The following is a 13,734-nucleotide window of genomic DNA, read 5'->3' as shown; positions in this document are numbered from 1 at the left end:
TCTGCACTGAGTGTGGAGTCTGCTTAAGATTCTCTCTCTCTCTCTCTCTCTCTCTCTCTCTCTCTCTCTGCCCCTCCCCCATTCATGTTCTCTCTCTCTCTCTCTCTCTCTCTCTCACTATTGCTCTCGCTCTCACTCTCTGTGCCCCTCCCCCATTCACGTTTCTCTCTCTCTCTCAAAAAAAATAAAGTAAAATAAAATAGATTACTCGCTCGTGATAGTAGGTGGTCCCATCCGCTGTCCCCACTCGCGACAAATCCTGTGTCTGCGCACTTGGCCTGGTTACTCTCATCCCTTTCCCTTTAAGTGCATTATAAACAAGCAAACCTCCCTGATAATTATATCCCTCAGGTAGGATTTTTCTTTCATTATGTATGTCAACCTCATTTCTCTGCCTTTTATTCTCCTCTAGAGTGACTACATCTGGAAGAAGGAAAAAATGTAGTTATCGAATCCAATCAACTGTCTGTGTCTCTGAAATTATCAACCACATCGGGTCAAGAAAGGTTCTGGTCGGTGCCACAGACGTATGGCTGTCCAAGAAGCCACATAAAGGTACTGGTTCTATGTCATACTTTACGACCTACATGGAGCAAAATGTTTTATATATTTATCTTAAACCATCTTACTTTGAAAAAGCATAAAGATAGGCTTGTAAATGGAGGGGTTTTTTATTTACTAAAGACCATAATGTCCATTAACTTTAATAAGCAAGCTCCATTTAAAGTCAAAATTTATCGTCTATTCCTAAACATAGACTCAGAGGGTCTCCTGTTATTCGACTACAACATTAACCCCCAAATAATTTCATAGCCACATTGACGGGTCTGGTCACTCTTTGGCAGTTGTAGAGATTCCTTGGTGTAAAGCTTTTTTTGAAATCAGATCTGTATTTCCACTATCAGTTCTGTTCGGGGGACATTTTATCTTTAAGTAAAATAAACATGCCTTTAATTAGGGCCTAATCTGCATTGCCCAAGGCCTTTTTATAGATTCCTGTCAATTGCTGTTGACAAACCTCTCCTCCGTGCCACTGTGGACATTGAGAGCCATGTTCCTGACAAAATTTCAGGTTCTGGCTGAGTTTGCTTTTCAAGAATTTTTTTAAATTGTGGTAAAATGCATATAACATAAATTTACCGTTTCATCTGTTTTTAAGTGTGCAGGTCAGTGGCATTAAATACATTTACAAAGCTGTGCAGCCATCAGCACACGTGTGCGCAGAACTTTTTCATATCCCAAACTGAAACCCCATGTCCGTTAAGCCCTTGCTCCCCAACCTCTCCCCCCAGCCCCTGGCACCCACCATCCAGTTTCTGTCTGTGTGAATTTGACTTTTGGAGGGACCTCATACAAGTGGAATTATACAGGATTTGTCTTTTTGTGTCTGGCTTGTTTCACGGAGCACAATGTCTTCAAGCTTCAAGCTCCCTGTGGTAGCAGGTGTCAGAATTTTGTTCCTTTTTAGGGCTGAATCATATTCCATCATATGGACGGACCACAATTTGTTCACCTGTTCGTCCATAGGTGGATACGCAGGTTGTTTCCATCTTTTGGCCATTGTGAATAATGCTGCTGAGAACACGCGTGTGCAAATATCTGAGTCCCTCTGCTCTCAGTTTTCCTGGGTCAATACCCATAAGCGGAGTTGCTGGATAATATGGTAGCTTGATTTTTAATTTTTTAAGAAGCCACCCTATTGGTTTCCACAGTGGCTGCGCCATTTTACGTTCCCACCACCAACCCACAGGATTCCCATTTCGCCACATCTTTGCCAACACTTGTTATTTTCTGTTTTCTGGGTTCTTTGTCTATTTGTTTAAGAAGAGCTATCGTCACGGGTGTAAAGTGGTACTTCAGTGTGGTTTACATTGGCATTTCACTAATGACCTTTTCCTGTGCTCGGCGGCCATTTGTGTGTCCCTTTTGCGTCATTTCTAAGAAATCATTGCAGACTCCAATATCATAAAGGTTTTCCCTTGCATATTCTTCTAAGGGCTGAGGAGTTTTGACTCTTCTGTTTAGGCTCGGGTTCCATTTTGAGTCAATTTTTGTTGTGCTATAAGTTGGGGATGCAACGTCACTCTTTTGCATGTGGATAGCCTGTTTTCCCGGCACCATTTGTTGAAAAGACTGTCCTCTCCTCACTGAATGATCTTGGCTCCCTTGTCAAACCATTTGACCACATATGGGGGGAGTTTTTCTGGCTCTCTTTCCTATTCTGTTTCTATGTGTCTATATTTTTTTACAAGCACCTGATTTGGTTACTGTAGTTTTGTAGTATGTTTTGAAATCCAAAAGTATGAAACCTTGAATTTGTTCTTCGTTTTCAAGATTGTTTGGCTATTTGGGAGTCCCTTTAGATGCCATATGAATTTTAGGATGGACCTATTTCTGCAAAAAATGATATTGGGATTTTGACAGGGATTCCACTGAATCTGTAGATCACATGGCTAAGTATCTTAATCAGAAAGAAATGGGGGTTTTCATCCTTTTTAGTAGTAGATTTCCATATCCCATTTCAGCATGTACCATTATCTTTAAAAATTCTTTTTTCCACTTTGAAAAAAATTCAGATTTTATTACTATTTTTTTGGAGGCTGGTCAGGTGAACCACGAGGATTTACAAAGAACATTAAATACAACATTTAATAAAAAATCTTTGCGGAGGATGAAGATACGGTTCTGTTTAATTTATTAAAACTCCACATTTCACAGGCTTTTTCCCCTTAGCAGTTACTTTGTAGTGGAAAGCCACTAATGTCATGGAATGTTCCACACAATCTGCCATCGAAGGCAAGCTTGTCCGGCATGCAAGAGTTCTTTGTTCATAATAAGACCATAAGAGATAACAGAAACTTAGATATCATGAGGCATCATCCAAGACGACAGTCACTATTAACAATGGGACAAGCACTGGGTTCTTCGGTGTCATTTTCACACCACCACACCCCCACCCCGGGGTGGAAGCCTGTAAACCATGAGCCTGAGCCGTATGCTGAACACCAGCCCTGGGCAAGCCCTGAATTCCTCCCAAAGTCCCCAAGTCTAAGTGATCATTCTTCCCATTTTAAAGGCCAGTAAAGGGAATATCAGTGAACTTAAGTATCCATCCTAGGATGACGTTGTTAAGTGGCCAAGAGGGGACCTGGTCTACAAGGGGAGAGAAGGGAATTTTGTTAAGAAATCCAGATTTAACATGAATCACTAATTCCAAGTAGCCTTTACACGTCAATGTTTAATCCAAGCCTATTTCCAAGCTGAATAAAAATATTGCCAAGTTAGCATTAGAATAGGATAAGACAAAAAATTACTCCAAGAAAAGGCTTTGTTTCCAACCACGCTTCCCTGGCACAGGTACCAAGGAAGGAACAAGTGTGTGTTAATCCATGTTTTCATCAGTTCCTCATTTCTAACACTGTTGAGTACCCAGTTTGTGCTGGGAATCCCTCTGGTCTCTGGAGGTACAAAAATGAGGGAGGCACGGTCATAGTCCTCAGAGTTCAGATATGGAACCAACATAAGGCGTGGTGAGACCTGTGAGACCAGACCGCACAGTGCTTCCTCAACCATGCGTGCACCTGGCTTCCTTCTGCCCTCCAGAGCACCCACCTGCCCTGAACCCTGTGTGGCAGTCGGTCACCTCCTGTCGAGTTGACAAGGTCAAGGTGAGGTGATTTACGAGGTCTGGAAGAGATTTTAATTCTGACCAGAGAGCCCAAGGATGTCTTTCTAGAGGAGGTGACCCCAGACCTGGGTCTTCAAAGGTTAGCTCAATAAATGTGCAAATATAGGAGTGGCTTTGCTACATGGTGGAAAAATACAAAACCCAGAGGTGGGATCAAGGCACAGATATGGGTATGGGTCACTTGGTATGCACAGCAACATATTAGGACACAAGGGCTTCTTCACTCCTGGTGACTTGTGTTTGGTGTTCGTAAAACAAGTCTGCGTGCTGTACGATTTGTGTGGTCCACGAGAGAGGCGATGTGATGTGGTGTATCTCCCTTCCCATTCAGAGGGAGCGTATAGAGTGGTCCACTCTAAGGATATGCCTTCTTGCTCTCAATCCTAGAGACTGACCACTGCTGTCTGTCATCTGCCCACCACTCTTCCCACCTCTGGCACCCAACATTATTGTACTCAACTGAGCAGATTCTAGTTTAACGAGCAGCTGTACAGCTCTTTGAACTATAGGTTCTCAGGATTATTCTTTTGTGGATCCTACTCTTTGTCGGAAAAACTCAGGTGGAAGGACCCTGGGCCCAACCGCCCTTGCTAAGCAGAGGCTATCCTTCCTTACCTGTGATTCCGCCACTGCCCCTCCATGCGCCGTATCTCCTGTCCCGGCAGCTAGCTTCCTTTAGCATCCCCAGTGAAGAAGGACTTTGGGGCTTGCTCCTATGGGAAAAATGAAAGTGCCATAGAACAAGATTTAGATTTAGGGCAATTTTTTTGTCCTACTGTGTCCCAATTAGCCACTGTGATTGCTGAGCCATGAACACCTGTGGCGTCTCTGCAGCTGGCACTCTAGGAAATCCAATTTCCTCTGAACTAGACCCAAAGAGAAAATCACACCCTGCATCCAATTTCCATGCTAAAGACTTTACTTAAAATAAAATCAATATCTGTTTCCCAAAAAACGTCGTGAATTGTGTTCTGAATGGCGACTATTTTAAAGAAAAGTGTATTGTGTATCCAGAAGGAAGAATCTGCTGAAATAGTTCAAACTTTATAAATCTGTGTTCTTTGACCCATTGAAACGAATTTATTTAAAACAACTGACAAATACCATTAGGCTTCATCCTAGCACTGCCAATAACCATTTGTATGCCTTTGGGCAGATCACATCAAATCTTTCTTTTTCTGTGAAATAAGGATAAAGGGTTAAATCAAATGAGTTGGATTACATGAAAATAATGTAAACTACAAGTGATGATAACTGTAGCTAAATATATATGAAGTCTCCAGTATGTACCGAGTGCTACTCAACGTGGGCCATTTTAGTCCTCAAAGGACCCTACAGAGTTGTTACCGTTCTTATCCATATTCTTGCCCATGATTTATATCAGAAGAAACTACTGTGCAGAGACGTTAAATAACTTCTGCAGTTAGTAAGTGGCACAGATGGAATTCAGACCTGGGTAGGTATTTAACTTCCCCACCAACATTCTTTACTGGGGCCTGTCTCTGTCCTGTCTCCAAAGCCTAGGCAGATATTACACACTGCCATTCTGGTGTCTATCCCACATCCAGGCACAATGTGTTATGTGTATACACATCGCACCCTGTGTGTATGCATACACGCCAAGAATTTGCAAAACTGCCGTGAGTTGCTACTCGATCACCCTGTTGTGCCTCACGGTAGGACGTTGCTAATATGACTTCAGTTCACCGCTGTCAGACATGCTTCCCCAGAAAACAACCACATAATCTGAGTCATGCTTCGTCAAGGATCAGCTCTAACTCATGACATGGTGCCTTCCAACTGTTTTCACGACAATTCATGCACATTGCTTAAATAATTCTCGTGACTTTCGTTACTCCCCATTTTAACAATATTTGTTAAATGTGATGCTACGAGATCTTGTGGATAGTAAAAACTAAACGAAGGTGCTTGGGCTTTGGTTTTTCTGGAATTTAGCTCAGGAACGAGTAGAAATACGCATTTTTCATCATTGTTATCAAAGCCGTGGACCACCACTCTCTTGGAAAGTAGGATACAAACTGCTGACACCTGCTTTCCTTCCCCCGCAGTGTGACAGAAACTGCAAATCATGAGGTTTCTTTCTTCCCAACAGAGAACAATCACCTTCAGTCAGTGGGCGTTTTGATTGAAGCAAGGTTGGGAAGTAGGCAAGGTCATGTGGGACCGTAGATCACTGAGGGACTCAGATCTAGGGGCAGGCATCTATCACAAAGGGCTTCAGTCAGCCCGGGTCCACCTGGCAGGCGGGGGGAGCGATCACCAGAGAGGAGCTCTCTTTGCGCTGGAGGGCCCAGGCCATGAGGGGAGGTCAGCCGCGGGGCCACCTTCCATGAACTCCTTGTTCACGTGTGTGTGACGAGGTTGGGGGGTCCCAGCAATGTCTTAACGCCCCACAGGTCCACGGACACCTTGGGACGACTTGGGTTTCCCGCACACGAGCATCAGAGATGGAGAACGCTTTCCTGCTTTCTACCCTGGGAGTGAACTAGGTGCCTTCCAAGCCCAGAGATGCCGGGAGAGAGCACAGCGTTCACATCAGCAACGCCGCTGGGGCTGCTGCAGGTCCTGACCTCTCAAACCATTCTACGAGCTTGGGGGAATGAGGGAAACACTAGTGGAGTGTGCTGACACTGTCCCTGTGCTCACCGGTACCAACTGTTTGGAACATCAGGCTGTATATCACAAAATTCTCAAAAAAAAAAAAAAAACCCAAAAGGAGAAACACCACGAGAGCAGGTGCTGCGCGTACAGTATTCGGACCCGTGTTGTGGCCTGTGCCTTACGGGAGCTTCCGGTCCAGGGTCCGACACACTGCACGGTGTCCCCAGGAGGCCCCACACCTCACTGCAGGGACCTTCACAAATACCTGTGGAGACAGAAACCGCAATGATCTGCTAATACTCTGCGTCTCATAAGCAGTGTGTGCCCTGGCACCTTGGTGGGCGATTTTGTTCTGGTGCTTTAAGACTGACTTTGGTTCCTATTTTATATCTCTTCCTTAATAATACTTGATGTCCTTCCCTTGGCCTTAATTTTTGTGTGACAAAAAGATCGTGTGCCGTCTTAGCTATAAAGATCTGCCGTTAGTGTGTCTGGAGAAGCACATTCCGCCTAAATAACGAGGGGCGCCTTCCAGTGACGCTTCTCATAATTAAACCTCTTGTCTGCTAATGTCAACAGCTCCTTCTGTGTGTACTGAGCCAAAGCTGCGTTATCAGAAAGAAGCGGTGTGTTGAGCTTTTAAATTTCCTTCCAAACGATGGAAACTTGTAATGATTCAATACCCCAAGTCTTGTACAGTTTTTCTGCCTGAGGATACTGTTGTTAGCGAGGTGGGGTCTCCCTCCTCGATCCTAGAGGACACTGTTGATGGAACTACACGTTAGGTTCTAGAGTGGCCATCGGAGGTTCTCGTCCTTCTTTTTCCTCTTTGGGAGGAAATACAATTATCCTTGGGCATATCATCTTCATTTGCCTTGTAGACTCGTTCTAATTTGACCAGGATAAAAATCACGTTAGCCCTTATCTCATTGGTAGCTTTCATGAGCAATTTAAATCCAATGTAAAATTCATGGCTGGAAATTAGTAGACATTTGCTAAAGCATAATGAATAACATATTCCAGTCGTGAAAGGGGTGTTAAATTTACACAGAGATAATATAGAAGTTAAATGAATAAATCTTCCCTCATCAAAATCGCTTCTAAAATATGGAAATTCTAGGGCATGAATTGTTTTCGTGTTGCGTTAATAAACCAAACAAACACACAGGAAACAACCCATTAGAATATGGCAGACGCAGGCAGACGGCGACTTACTGGCATGTTACATTTAACAAATTATTAAGCAAAACAATGTCCGCGGATCTGGGAAGATATCTCAGAGAGGACACAGCAGCTTTTATACTAGGAAAGGGGCTCAGCCTCATTAGCATCGTAAATTCACCGCGGAGTCACAGCGTCACAACACTGCTGGCCTCTCGACCCGCGACCCTCCCGCAGGTAAACAGCGGCAGAGACGAGGAGCAGGAGCCCTAAATGACGACTCACGGTATCACTGTATCTCCAAAGCTTAGGAAGGATGTGCCTTCGTGTTAGCGAGTCCAGAGGCTCGTGCATGGATGCTCAGATGCACGAGCAACGTGTGTGCATAGAGCTGCAGTCCATGAGCACGGCCCCCGCGGGCGCCTCTCCTGGCCCCCGACCGGCTCTGGGAGCTCCGACGAGCTCTGTGAGCTCTGCAGGCCTCGCCTCCCTCTTCTGTGTGTCAGGAACCCAACGTCTACCTTAGACGGCTGGGGAAGGACTGGATGAATTAAATGGCGTGTGTCACACAGTGAGCATTTTAGGAGAGTTGATTACCTTATGATGCACGTTGCGGACCTATCTGTGGGAGTAGGATTTGGGGAAGGAGCTCTTTACTCGCCCACAAAACGCTGATTAAATAAATTATGATATATTTACGCGACAGAACAGTATGAATTAATATTCTTAAAGGCGGGGCCTTACGTGGACTTAGCCCAACATATGTTGTGAAGTGAAAAATCGCAGGGTACAAACGCAGGTGTGGAGAGTGCTGCCACCAGTAGGTTTGGGAGCGTGTTTAGGACGCACCTCTGTGGGGAGGAAGAACATTGTCCCACGTAAACGTGTGTTCCTCTTTAAAATGTGCCCGCACCACCGTGTAGAACCTGTAAAGTGTCCCAAAGAGATGCCAGACGGCCATGGCTAGAGGAGCTGACACTCCCACAGGGCTCGGGTGGCTCTGTGAAAGGCTCCAAGTGGACAGGGACGCAGTCACGGGAAAGGGGAGCGTAGGGTAATGTCCGTACCCAACTCAGAGACAGGCGAGGCTCTTGGAAGGAGAAGGTGGCCCAGAGATGCTGACAATTCAATAAATGTGAGAGTAGTAGAGACAGGATGTCCGCCAGCATGAGCAAAGGCACCATGGCAAGAAAACGTGGGCCTTACGTGGAAAAGGGCCAGTCTGCCTCACTTCTGACGTGTGCACGGTGCAACCACGTGAGCAGGGACAGGGAGAAGGGGGCAGTTGCGGGGAACTCGTTCACAGCACTCCCCCGCGCGCCCAGAAGCAAGTGTAAGCATGAGGAGAGGTGGGGGGAGAGAACCCACTCACGTGGAGGGGGCTCTCGGTCTCACCCTTCTCGGACTCTGGGTCACGAGCACGCGGGTGGCGTGGAGGGCGGCCTCGGCGTCGTTCCCAGCGCTCGCAGACCCAGCCTTCGCCCCTGCGCTGCCGTGCGGGCGCCTTCCCCCAGCCCCCCGAGGCCGCCACACCAGCACTTTCGGGCACGATCCCTCCCGCCAGCCGGCCTGCCGGCTAGAAACCGGCCCCAGACGCTGTAACACCCGCACAGTGATGGATGAGGCTCATCTCCCATCGTTTCATGGGAGATTTACATGCGCAGCTCTCATTAGTGCTAACGGGAGTCGCCTGCATAAATCTCACACGCGGAAGGTAAGAAAAAGCCAGCTTCCTCGCAGCCTCTGTGGGTTCTCTGGCTCAAGGCTTCCCTCCTCCAGTCTGGGGCCAGCTCCGGTGTGCTACCGCGTGCCTTGCACTTAGGCGGCTGGCACTCTTCATTTACACGGAAATGGACCGTGAACAGGGCTCTGAGCTCACATGTTGCAACACCTCCTCCTGGTGCCCATCAGAGATCCAATTAGTGCGGCTGATCCAGCGTATTTCCACGTGTCAGTTGTACCTGCTGCGAGTGTCATTCTGCTCCGTGACAAGGCGGCTTGCATCCCAAAATAGAGGCAGGGGGTAGAGGGATGGGGGCAGGGAGTCCTTGTTGTGCACTGCATTATTCCTAAAGTGACTACGGATACTGGTGCTTTTTAAAGCACCGGCCTGTCTGTGAAGCGAGGACTGTGTCCAGGGGCAGGAAGGCTGCCCTCGGCCGAGTCGCTCGAGGGCCGTCCTGTCCTCAGGCCCGTGAAGTGTGGGTCTATTTGTGATGTTGAGGCGAGGACTGGAGAAGAGCTGGGGTCGGCTGTCTCTGGGGGCACCTGAGACCCTGACTCACCTTGCGTCTGAACGGGGGGCACCAGCAGTTTTCAGGAACCAGTCGGATACTTTCCTGTTACCCGGTGTTCCGAGCACCTGCCACGTGCCCACCATGTGGTGGTGCATTCAGGGCCTCGGGCCCCTGGGCTGGGGGTCAGGCCGCGGCCGGCGGGAGGCGGGGTCTGGCCGTGTTCATACGCCAGCGTGCGCGTGCATGGCTGCTGATAAAAGTTGACCGTGATGGGGGCGCCTGGTTGGCTCAGTCAGTTGAGTGTCCTACTTCGACTCAGGTCACGATCTCGCGGTCCGTGAGTTCGAGCCCCGCTTCGGGCTCTGTGCTGATGGCTCGGAGCCCGGAGCCTGCGTCCGATTCTGTGTCTCCCTCTCTCTCTGCCCCTCCCCCGTTCATGCCCTGTCTCTCTCTGTCTCAAAAATAAATAAACGTTAAAAAAAATCTAAAAAAAAAAAAGTTGACCGTGATAACTTCAGGAGCATCCTGCTCTGATGGTGAGTCACGAATGTGGGCGACAGTGACCTCGTCCCCGTGACTCCAATAGCATAGTGACAGCAGACGTCGCATTAGCACCATCCACGTGCAGGTGCCCCACACAGTGACGTGTCACAAGGACCAGTGTGTGCGTGAGACGAGCAGAAGACGGACGGACGGACGGTCACAGAGGAGAGGGGTCATGAAACAGAAACTTGAACAGTTTGATCCAGGAGAGCAACACCTCAGTGAAGAAAGGTGCCTTCCCGAGCTTTTTCCTTCACTACCCGGTTTTTTCAGAAAAAAAGATCTGTTTGATTGAATCAGTCTCATTGTAAGCAAAATGATGAAAACTGTGTCCTCCTCTGTAACCAAATTCTCCTGTGGTTCAATTCGTACAGTCTTTTTGATAGAGATGATTTTTTAAACTGATGGTCACTTGGGCTACTGTGTGGATAGTTGGATGGCTGGGTGTCCCCCACCACACGTCCATCCGTTCGGCACACGTGACAGAGCACCCGTGAAGGGACGGCCTTGTCCTGGGGACGGTGTTGTGACTGAGCAGGACACAGATCCTGCCCTCACCTTTCCGGACGGTGGGTGAGGAAGGAAAGGGCAGGATGCAGGGGAGTGAAGGAGGGACGGCCCTGACGAGAGGGACGGCCCTGACGAGAGAAGGGACCGCTGACCTCTAACAGGAGCAGGAACAGCGCCCCCGCCCCCCCAGGGATTCATGACAACGACAGGACAGAGATGTCGTAAGAGCTCAAGTAGCATTTTCTGATCGTGCCTATTTCCTTGAGGAGAGAGGAGGGTCGTCCCTGAACTTGAGGAGGGAAGGGATGGGGTGTGGAGGGGACATGAGCGGGAGAAGGGAAGAGGGTTCAGGGCCGCAGAGGAGCCTGCATCACCAGAGACCCCGTGAGGCCACGTCAGCTGTGCTCCGAGGTGGGGTACAGCGGGGGGCACAGAGGGGCCAGACCGGGGTTAGGCTTTGCCAGGGGGACAGTGTGAGGAGAGACCGGCCGGGCAGCTTCGCAGAGGGACGGAGCCGGAAAGACCCGAGGTGCCAAAGTGGGCGCGGGACCCAAGGACAAGAGGGGGCAGCTGGGCCAGACGCCGGCCTGGGGCTCCATGACCTGGTGCGGAAGTCACGGGGGATGTCGCCAGGCAGGACGTGCTGAGAGCCCTGGGCTTCGGTGACACCAGGAGTCTCTGTCTTGGACCAGCTGAGACCCAACTGCAGGGCCTTGCGGGGACTCAGGGAGTGCGGAGGGGGGTGGAGGACGTGTCCCTTCGGCTGCCACGCGAGGGCCACCAAAGTGCAGTGCCCAAAGGCTCTGTTGCCACGGAGGGGAGGCAGGCAGGAGACCTGTGAGGAGCACACAGGGGACGGGAGTTTGCAGCTGCCGGCCCAAAGCCAGAGGACGCCACCGATGGTCTCCAGCAGGAGGAGAGAGGGGTGCGGCAGAACGGGGACGTTGGCGGTCCGGGGGTGACCCCAGAGCCTGAGCTCCGCGGGCACAGACACTGAGGGCAGGTCCACAGCGGTGCCGACCTCGGGCGCCCGCGTCAGGAGCTGGGCGGCACGCTCTGTGTGGTCCCCGGGCCCCCTTCTTTCTGCTGGTGGTGACGATGGACAGATGACAGCGATTCCACGGACCCCCACTGTAATTCAGCATTGATGGCAGATAATCTATTAGAACAAGGCTCCTGAGAAAATACACGAGCCAGTGGGAGTAAACGTAATATATATGACATTGCAGTTTGGAGCACAAAACTCATTTAACTGCTTAATAAGACGTCACCTGCATCACACGGGTTATTTTAAACCGTTTGCCCTGTCAGTGCTGTTCAGGGCCGAGGCACAGCTGTAGCGTCACCGTCGCGAAAACAGAACCTGAAAATGCGGTTGACGTAACGGAAGGCTGTTTGGTAAGACGTCTGGAGGGAGAGAATGAGTGCGGAGCTGTGTTCGTGGCCAGAGAAGCCTCGAGCTCCGAGGTCCCACGTGCGCGGTCACAGGTGGGAAGGCGGTCATCGTGAGCCACGCCGGCGGGACCTGGCTCGCGTGACAGGCGTCTGAGCCGCACCTCGCCCGTGCCGGGAGCCCTCGCCGGCTTCCCGAGAGGCCGTGACAATGACCCGGGGCCGGGCGGTGAGGACACCCCAACTCTGCTCGGAGCATGAGGGGCTGTGTGGGCTTTTCTCGTGTTTGGTCGAGGAAACATTCAGCAGAAGAAGGTGGCTACAGCGTGATCCGATTTTCAGTGGATTCGGGTGACACACTGACTGCAGGGCCGTCCGGGCACCACGGGAGCAAGACCGGGCCCCACACAGGCTCCTCCCCGACGGTAACACGTCATGCTGCATGTGCGGCGGCCCCAACCAAACCCAGATGGGCGTCTCCACGGCCCGCATCGGCCCCAGCAATGACAGGTTTATGCCACGTGACTGACCTTAATTCCTACTTTCCTCAAAGCTTTAATTTGATTAAAAAGGCCAGCAACAGAATGATTGATGCAGGGGCAGGAGATTTCTATGCTCACCTACGGTGTCAACTTTCATAGGATAAAACCTCAGGTAGCTTGCGTTTTTAGACAATACGTCTTTACAAGCGAACATGTCTCTCCAGAGAAGGCGGGACAATCAATACTAGGTTCTCCTTCACCGTGATTTATCTTGTTTCGCCTTTTGTCCCATTTGGCTGTGTCCGTTTTCCCCTTTCTAAATGCTCGGTCGTGTGGGGGTGCTCAGCAGAGATCAGCCCGTCACTGAGCGCTTTCGGACCTGAAGTTGATCGTAAAAGAGACGTATGTTGAAGTTGAACGTAACAGAGACGATACCCCTCCCTCAGAAGGAACGCTCTCACTTAACAGCTGCAGATACCTGCCCCCGGTGACCAGCCCCCCGGAGGGGTTCACTCTTCAGGAGCTGACAGAACATGAGAGAATATCAGTATTTTCCCCAAATAAGTGTCACATCTTTCTAATTCTCTCTGAAAGGAGGCCAAGCGACTCTGCAAGAATGTGTCTTAAGTTCCTTCCAGAATTTGAAAATGTAAATAACAAATTCACTTTTAATTAATTTTCCTGCCTGAACACACACAGCTCCGTATTATAAATGCGCAGCTCAGCTCTGGGGCAGAGGGACGCCCCGGAGTCTGGCAAAGCTGTCTCCTGCTCCAGGCACGCGCACCCAAGGGAAGACGGGCCGCGCGGGGCCCGCGGTGTCGACGGGTCCTCCGTGGGGCTTCACCTCCGGCGTCCCTCCACCAACCCTCCCGCCCCGCAGTCCAGCCCCCACGTGTCCCTGAGGACGTGCGGCCGGACAAGCTAGATGCGCCCCTGCAAAGTCACTCACTCACCAAGGACCCGGAGTACATCATCTCAAGGGACAAGGACAGACCGTCACTCGGGGCCTGGACCCCTGGTCCCTGAACATACCGGCCGACAAGGCTCATTAAACCCAGGGACCAGGATGAACGATATGGGGCTGCAATGGAAACAC

At 49.9% G+C, this 13,734-nt stretch overlaps 1 protein-coding gene across 14 annotated transcripts in view; it reads left to right on the top strand.

Moving 5' to 3' along the window:
* Positions 1-13,734, top strand: part of MYT1L (myelin transcription factor 1 like) — a 427,914-nt gene that overhangs the window by 233,775 nt on the left and 180,405 nt on the right. For all 14 annotated transcript variants that reach the window (XM_086699913.1, XM_086699905.1, XM_086699917.1 and 11 more), the window contains one exon: positions 413-555. The gene's annotated coding sequence lies outside the window, so the exon portion shown is untranslated. The remainder of the gene's footprint in view (positions 1-412; positions 556-13,734) is intronic.

This window comes from Puma concolor, chromosome A3 (assembly GCF_028749965.1).
Source record: "Puma concolor isolate L17-30 chromosome A3, mPumCon1.1.hap2, whole genome shotgun sequence".
Lineage (NCBI taxonomy): Eukaryota > Metazoa > Chordata > Mammalia > Carnivora > Felidae > Puma > Puma concolor.
Note: the sequence above shows the minus strand (reverse complement) of the source record. Positions and strands in the feature narration are given on the sequence as shown.